Source organism: Cryptomeria japonica, chromosome 2, assembly GCF_030272615.1.
Source record: "Cryptomeria japonica chromosome 2, Sugi_1.0, whole genome shotgun sequence".
NCBI classification, from domain to species: Eukaryota; Viridiplantae; Streptophyta; class Pinopsida; order Cupressales; family Cupressaceae; genus Cryptomeria; species Cryptomeria japonica.
Window position 1 is genome coordinate 498,715,758 of NC_081406.1, and position 9,912 is coordinate 498,725,669.

A 9,912-nucleotide genomic window follows, 5' to 3' on the forward strand; every position below is an offset into this window, starting at 1 on the left:
TTAGTTGCAATGGCCGGACGATCAGTCTGGCGCTGCCTGTGCCTGCCACACAAAGCAAATAACTCTCCAAACACAACCAAACATTTACTCCATGCGCTATCTGCCTATTCTATTCTATTCTATTCTATTCTATTCTATATTAATTAAACCTTCCCTTCTAAGTTAGGAAGAATCTGCACCAATACACTCTCACAAATTCAATAAACAAAATAAACATTTAATTAAAATTAGGATGTATAGTTTTTTTTATTAATACTTAAAAAAAAATTTGTAATTATTTAAGTCTATGAAAAATGTGAAGATATTTTGATAATATTTTTTTTTAATAAAATCTTTTTTTGGGAAGTTTTAAATCAAACCTATATAACTGTTTAACTATTTCATCTCATTCTTTCTTGATGGGCTCATTCAAAACCACTCAACTTCATCAACAAACCAAAGGTCTATTGACATTCTTACTATATTTAAACAATGCATTGTTTTAAAAAATGAATTTGAAATGTTTATAATCTTCAAAATTTTCAAGAAAAAAAAATAACCTATTTTTAGTTTTATCATAGGCAAAACTTCACTCGCTATTACAAATCATCTTTTCACAATGACATATCAAAAAAACATTCATATTAATTTTAAAAAATTTATTTTATTTGAATCATCCATATAGGAAAAAAAAACTATCATGAACTATATAATTTTTTTTATAACATAAAAAATTATTGTATCTTCTTATTTTGGAAAAATATGATAAGAATTAAAAGTGCAATTACAACCAAAGTATTATTCAATAAATATATTATATGTTAATATTACAATATTGTTATTATATCTCACACACACACACACACACACACACACACACACACGCTCATCAAACAATAGCAAAAAATCATTGTAACAAGACATAGATTTAGACACAACAAACAATTGAATGAAATCAAATTCTAGTTCATGCATCTTCAAGAAGGGGAGTTGAAATGTTCCCCTGAGTAGGCTTTTAATTTCATGTATAATGTGCTTCAAGGTTTTAATAGCCTATTTGATGTAATCATTATATTATTATATTTTATTGATATATCGTGTGATGAAAATTAAGCATTTATTTTATTTGTAGTAAAGGGTGAGGGCACAAGGTCCACTCTCCCTATTCCATGTCATGTGTCATCGATCAATTAAAAAGTTTACTAGGCATCGATCAATTAAAAAGTTTACTAGGAGTAACAAGTTTATAAAGGGGTTACCTGATTCTTCAATCTGGAAAAAATAAATTAAAAAAAATCAAATCATTTTATTTTATGGAGCTTTTAATTTAATTTTTAAAATATTAAAAATAAGAAAAATAGATTTCTTGTGTTTAAAAAGGTACACTTATTACCAAAATATTTTAAAAATACATTGTTTAAAAAATAATCCACAAAAATAAAAAGAAAAAAACAAATTTAGATAAATTATAAATCAATTGACATGCCACACTTCACCTTACTTTACCTTCTATTATTCCAATTCAAAATTTATGACCTAAACATATTAGAACTTTGTTTTATTAGAATAATCACTACATATATATCTTAAATACATCTATTTAGAGATATTCTAATTGTACAACTAATTCAATTATTACATTTTTATATGAAGAATTGCCTTTAGATAATTTTCCAAAAACTAAATGAAAATAAAATAAATTATTCATTTCATATTTTAATTTGTTAAATGCATAAAATAAATTAAAAAGACAAAATTATTTGATTTACTTGAGATCTATTTTATTCACAACATATACATATAAGCATATAAATTTTAATTTTTTTTAATTCTATATAATCTATTTATTTTCATTAGAATGAAGAACTTTCTTTTGATAATGCATTTGTTTTGGTTTTGCTTTGAAAATAATAAAATGTATATTAGATTTATTGTAATTTTTTATTTTATTATTGTAAAAATTATATTTGATAATTTATTTGCTTTATTTTTACTTTGAAAAGTGTTGTAAATATTATATATTATATATAAATTTTTTTAATAATTTTAAAATTTTATTCTTTTTATATAAAAAATATATATATATTAAATTTTTTAAAATTGATATCATATCATCACACTTCACCTCATATTGCCATGGTAGATTACACTTCTCAATATAATAAAAGTGTTTAAATAAAATTCATAACCAAAATAATAAATAAAATCAAGAAATACAAACCATAATTGAAAAAAAGAATTTAGATAATAAAGGTGGACTAAATATTACACTCCACTCCTTTTGTGGAAAAGTTTGATTTGCTATTTATTATGGTAAAAAACAAACAATGCACTCACGATGCAATGTTACTCTTTACCTACAACTCTGTATTTTTTTATTAAGTTATTAAAAAAATAGCATAAGACTTACCTTCACCTTTAATTTTTTAAGGGAGTTAAGTAGATTTTAGTAACATTTAAATGTTAATGTAAGAAATTGAAAGAAGTAATTGAGATTAGGGAATTGCTTTAGAAGAATTAAATGAAGAAAAAAATGAGATTTTAAGGAATTAAATATTTAGGAGGTGATACATCCTTCTAAAAAAAATTAGTTTTTTTTTCAATTATAATTAATTATATATTTTAATGGAATATAATTATTTAACAAGGTGTTTTTCTTTGTTGAAGAAAAGAGTTAAAGTTCAAATAACATTTATAGTAATTATTCTTATAATGGAAGGGTAGCAATTTATTTTTTTATATGGATAAGAATGTTTATACATTAACTTCAAGAGTAAAAATTCAGCAAGGCAATGGACCACCAATCATAGCTAAAGCTTTAGCCTGACGAATCAAGCCCATTACTGAAATGATAGTGAGAATTGAACAAACATGCTTTTTAGGAGGAACATTTATTCTTGACAATCTTGTGCTAGCCTGGGAAACTATTGAATGGCCTCAACAAACTTGTCAAAATGTCTTGTCATTTTGTTGGATTTTAACAAAGCCTATGATCGAATTCGATGGCCCATCGTCCTTAATATGATGCAATGGTTGGGATTTGGTCCTAAAATTCGTGATCACATCAAAATGTTTTTCATGGATGCTAATGTCAAACTTGCTATTGATGGGCCCCTTTCCCCCCAATTCCCTCTCCAAAGATCTATCCGACAAGGTTGTCCCTTGGCCCCTTTCCTCTATGTCCCCGTAGTTGATGCTCTTGGTTACCTGTTCCATCATCCTAGGACCAATCATCTTATTCGTGGTACAACCTTGCCCAATAATGCCACTACTCTCAATTCACACTTTGTTGATGACAATATGCTCTTCATACAAAACTCAGCTGAGGAGGTTAGGAATACCTTGGATACTTTGGACCTTTTTTGTACCATTTATGGTTCCAAGTTGGCTATGCATAAGATAGAATTTATTTTAACTACTCCAACTTCTCAACCACCATAGATTCCTATTGAATGGAGAGAAATCAGACATGGTTCTGTAGACACCTAAAATTGTCATGTCTAATTAAATAAATATTTTATTTATTTAATTATTTTAGCCTAATTCTTCTATTAATTAAATAAATCTTTATTTATTTAATTAATTCATTTATCCTCTTCTAGCCTTATTTCTCATTTAAATAAATACATTTATTTATTTAAATTATCCTTTACCTAAATTAAATAAATATCTTATTTATTTAATTGATCCCACTTCTTCTATTAATTAAATAAATATTTATTTAATTAATTAATTCATTAACCTTTTCTACCCATGACACATGTCATTCATCTCTTAATTCATACACTACCTACCCCTTTCATTATTTTATTATTTCTTTTACCTACCCTCTAATCATAGCCGACCTCCTTTCACACCTCTCAATCTTATCCCTCCATTTCATATAGTGTCTTCTATATAAGGAGATGCTTCCCTCATTATCAAACCCTAATGAATCATCTTTTATGCACTTGACTACACTACGATCCTACTTGCAACCACATTCTGTTCTTTGTTGAGCTCTTGTGCACATAAAATCTGAGAGCAAATATATCAAGCAAGATCAATGGAGATAGGAAGAATGGAGATCAAAAACCCTATTGGACATGTGATGGTATAATCTTTGTGATTTCGTTTGATTTGCATTGTCTTAGGTAATCTTCATATGTTATGGTGGATCTTTGTTGTTGTTAGGCTAGGGTTTTGTGGTTGAATTCATTTAGCCTTTCAATATCGTTATTATTGTTATCCATTTTCACCATATACATTTTGGCACGCCCGGTGGGACTCTTGTCCCTTTTGCATTTAACATCCTTGTTGCAGATTTTGTGTTTTGAAGTTGCAGATTTGAAATTTTCGACAGCATTTTTATATTTTCGTGTCTGCGCACTTTCGGATCGCGTTTTTGATTTTCTGGCGCGTCTGCGACATCTGGAATCGTGTCTGTGTTATTGGCAATATTTTATTTTGCAGGTTCTGGGAAAGTGCGTTTGTGTTATTAAGTCGCGTCTGCAGTGTTTTTAGCCGCGTCTGTGTCCAGAAGTCGCGTCTGCATTCTGGAGTCGCGTCTATGTCTCACAGAACCACGTCTGAATCGTGAAGTTGTGTTTGTGTTGAGGGTAAACGCGTCTATGTTCACCGGTTTCAAATTTTGGGTTTATTGATTCAGTTTTGGATTTTGCATTTGGGGTTTCAGATCTGGTTTATTTTGCGCTAACATTTTTAGATCTAGCTAACGACATTGGTGCAACTTTTCTTGAAAGCAAAATCGTTTGGTTGAAGGCCCCTATTTTCACAAAGTCTTTTGGATTTAAAATTTACCTAACTTATGTGCTTGTAGGAAGGGGTGATTATTTCAAACAATCCAAACTACTAACAACTCTTTGTTGTAGGTCCTTGGCAAGGGTTTTTGGATTTTTATTGTGTGCTTTGTTTTCAATATACTAGCAAACACTTCAATTGGTGCACTAAAATTGAATCATTGTCTTTTGTGTCTTGAGCAATAGGCTCTTTTTGTTTAATCTTTAGAGGGCCTGTCTTCCCGTGTGGTCATTAGGACTACTAGTGAGAAGAGAACGACCCAAGTGGTAGTGAGGAAAACCCACCTCTTTCGAACCACTATAAACAACTGTATTCATGGTGAAAACTATAGATAACGTGTGCTGATTAGTTCATACCGACACTATGTCTCCCCATAAACCCGTTTGATCAAATTTATTTGATTAGTTGTAGGGCGTAACCCCTATCGGCTGGGAGCCTTCTGTATTTTCAGAGCTGAAAGTGCCGCATGTATGGCCACACGAGTGGATGCCCTTACTAGCACCTTTTTGTTTTAGAAGCCCAAATCCTTCTAGTTGCTGGGGTAGGAGGTCAGACCTCTAGTAGCGGCCCACACACATACGGTTCTTAGTAGAGATACAAAGTTCGCCACAGGGAGTTTTCGTGGGGACTGATGCTTGGCTGACCCGAGAAGTGAGTGCCAAGGGTGGAGCCAGTGAGGTCAAGCATCTAAGTATCCGCTCTGAATAGCGTAGCCTCGGGGGTAAAACCCCATGTGGGATCAACAACTGTTGTCTTGGCTAGCCATAAGAATTGTGCTTGACTTATTTTAAACATTCAAAACATTCAAGACCAAACAGCAAAACATTGTGTCTTTTGTGTCTTCAAGTGTATGCAAAACATTTTTTTTACATCAAACAACACACTTTTCTTAGAGTCATTTTGAGTCGAGACACTTGCAAACATTGAGTCCTCATCAACACTGTGTCCTCTTGTCACGAAAAACAGTCAAACAGTCAAATTTGGTCACAACAAAACGACTTCACAGATTGGAAAAAATTGCACAAATTTTGCAGAAACGCGTCTATGTCTGACATAATAGCGTCTATGTTGTATAACCGCATCTGTGAAGGGCAGAAACACATCTGTGTTCCCAGAATCAACATTACACTTTGCAAAAAATCTTAAAGACGCGTCTGTGTTGAACAGAGCCACGTCTATGTCTGGAAACCCCGTATGTGAAGTATACAGGCGCGTCTGTGTTTAGAATTGAAAAAAACTGTTACAGTCCAACAAACAAACACAGTCAGTTTCAGAATTCTTGAGCTTCCTAGGTCATTTCTCCAGGGTTCATCTAGCATTCAACCTATCTTTGGGTCTCACAAAGTCCATCATTGCTTCACATCTCACTTTACATTCACAATTGTCTAAACTTGAGTCAAAAGGTCACTTGCTTGTCCTCACTATACTTTGTCAACACACTACATACAACAACACTTTGCTAGGTGGTCCCTCATCAAGGTTTCTTATCTTTGGGTCTCATTTGGTCTTACTTAGAGTCAAGGTCAACTTGCCTCATCAAGAGAAACTATCTTCTCTTTGGAAGTCACACCTACTCTACTACATACATACTTGGTCTTACACTTTGGACATTGCAAGTACACCTCAGATTCATTTACATTCCATCCAACTCTTGGTCTTCCATACTTTTTCCATTTTTCATCTAGTCTCACACATCTCGGTCAATACCTAGTTCATGGTTGAAACCCGTCTTCAAAAATCTAGGAGAGAAACTAAAGAGGCTCAAGAGTCCACAAACATGAGTGTCTATGAGTATGACAATGATGTCTTTTTCAATTCTGATCATAACACATTACCTGACATGGACGCCTATAGAAACATTCCAAATGTTGAGAACATGGACACTACAAACAACAATGCTACACATAATGACAATATGGACAACTTTTTCATACATTCAGCAGATGTGGAAGAATCCATTATGAATCCCCATTTCAATCGATTGGTTGAGGAAATAATGAGGAGGGATAGACAATACTTCTTACAAATGATGGCACAAAGTGGAGCCAAGATACCTCATGATTTTGACATGTCTCAAATAATGGAACATAGACCTTTGCAACAAACTCACTCCAACATGGATCAAAGGAGGCCTAATAGTGGAGGAAATAGAGGACCACATATGGTACCTGAATCACCATCATCTTTGTTTCAAAAACCAGAGGTCCCATACACACATGGTCAAGCATATGATACTCACCTTCGCAGACCATTATGGAAGTCTTATGCAGACAGATATGCTCAATCACATACCAATGCTAAGGATCAACCACCAAAGCAATTAGATATTCAAAGGCATGCTCAAAATTTGGACACAAGGAAACCCCGTGTCAAATTTGGGGGCAACACATTAGAACATGACATGCCTGTAGAGTATGGTATACATGGACAAAATAGATATGGCGTTCCTCAACATGAATCTATACCAAGTGGTCCATATATGCAGCATCACTATAGACCTCCTCCATATGAACATGTGTATGATCAATATCATCCATATATGCAACATGCTCCTCCTCCAATTGGTGCCTCAAGCATGGGGTATGGTCCAAGAAGTCGATCTCCACCTAAGAGCAATTTGGAGCAACAAATTAGGGACTTACAAAAGAAAATGGAGGACATAAATACACCAAAGCCAACATACACAATGAGAGACATATGTCCTTATCCATTTGACAAGAGCATTCCAATGCCTCAATTTCCTACACACTTTGTGACGCCTAAGTTTGATAAGTATAGAGGAAAAGGGGATCCTAAGGCACACATAAGACAGTTTTTCACAGCTTGCATTGAGGTAGCAGCAGAAGAGACATATTTGATGAGATTATTCCCACAGAGCCTAGGTGATCAAGCTATGGAATGGTTCTCCCAACTTCCACCTGGTATTAAGTCATGGGGTGATCTAGCAGAGGCATTTATTCAACATTTCTCCTACAACATAGAGACAGACATATCAGTCACTACTTTGTGCAACACCAAGCAAAAAGATGGAGAGTCTTTTGCATCATTTTTACAAAGATGGAGAAATCTAGCCAGTAGATGCTCTTGTGAAATTCCACAAAAACAAATGGTAGAAATGTTCACCCAAAATGTTAACAAAGACATTGGTTATGATTTAAGAAAAGCTTGTTTGTCCACCTTCAAGGACGTCATTGAAAAAGGCTTAGCAACAGAGAAGGTCCTAATTGAACAAGGAGTAATTAAGATATTCAAGGAAAACAAAGATGACTTTAAAGGAAAAGACAAGCCGAGATTTTGGAACAAAAACAAGAACATAGTCAATGATGGTGTTGTTGACGCCAACACAGTGCAACCTAAATTCATCTTTTCGGGATCAAGTTCTATAAACAATCAAGTGAATACTCAAACAACTTCTAGATCACGAAGGAAGTACACTCCATTGGGAGAACCACTTGAGTCAGTTTTCAAGAAGCTAGTGGCAAACAAAGTAATCACAGTTCCAGATTTTCCTCCATATGAACCAAAGGTCAAACCAAATTGGTGGAATGATGATGAATATTATGGATTTCATAAGAGCAAAGGTCATAAGACATGAAATTGCCATCGACTGAAGAACATCATACAAGATCTCATTGATAGAGGTGATATTGAAATTGAAGGACACTCATCTAACCAAGAACATGAGATGTTTAAGGAACCATTCCCAAAACATGACAAGGGAAAAGCTAAAGCCACAGAGGACCAAACCAACTATACTAGAGCAACCTATAATTATGATTCAACCATCAATCACATCTTGATGGACAACTATGTCTCTACCATTATCATCAAGGACAAAACGTCTGAGAATTCTACCCGGAGACCCAATATTGTCCTAAAAGGTGTTGGATCTTCTTCTGAACCTACCTCTGAATGTCATGTTACAACCCGCCGAGGTAAATTCACTTTGCAAGGTGCTCCAGCCAAGAACACCGCTTCCTCATCAACCAAACCTGAGTATGACCTTGTAGAACAATTAGGGAAGACACCCGTGCTCATCTCCATCCTTGAGCTATTATGCATATCCCCCGCTCATAAAGCCATTCTTGACAAAATCTTGAGAGACACTGTCCTTCCTACTGATCTGAACGTCAACCAGTTTCAAGCCATGGTGGGATAACTTTCCATTCCACACTCTCTTACATTCACAAAAGCCGATGACGCCTCTGTAAGTCAGCCACATAATGCACCGCTACACATTGAAGCCTTCATACACAAACATCGAATAAAATGAGTCTTGATAGATGGAGGAGTTGGTCTAAACATTTGTACCTTGAGCACAATTAAACAATTGGGATATTCTGATAAAGCTGTGAATTCTACAAATCAAATCACCATCAAGGCATATGATGATGAAGAGCATTCATCCAAGGGCACAATCACCTTGCCTCTCAGAGTTGGGCCAGTTACAAAGGATGTGGTTTGTCAAGTCTTGGATCTAGATCTCACTTATAACATATTACTAAGACGTCCTTGGATTCATGAAATGAGGGTAGTCCCATCCACATATCACCAATGCATTAAGTTTCCTCGTAATGGAGTGGAGGTAATAGTTAACGGCAATCCTAATCCGTTCATATACTGCAATAACCTGAGATCAAAAATTGAGACCATCATTCCCAGTAATCGTGAAGTTGTTCCTTCCTCGGCATACATTGATCCTGAGTCATTAAAACCTTCGACATCAAAACAAGGTGAGCTTAAAGGCAAGTTTCAAGACAAAGGCATGGGGGAATACACTTTAAATCAGACCATGTACTTATGACAAGTCATGAGTTCCCCAAAAGAATATGGAAGACCACATCCTAACAAGCAAGTATCCATCAAATGGGACCCTACTACCTTTCAAAGATGGGGCGAACTGGAAGAGGAAGATCTATACAAAATGCTTTACAAAGACATTGAAGATGACACACAAGATCACATCAGTCTACCATGTGAGAAATATGGCAAAGGCTTCAAAATTCTACAAAAATTCGGGTATGATGGAAAAAACCCTCTTGGGTTACGAAAGGAAGGCATCATTGAGCCTTTACAACCTGAATTGACTTTCAAAAAGGAACGCTCGAAAGGACTTGGTTTCTTAACTTCCAA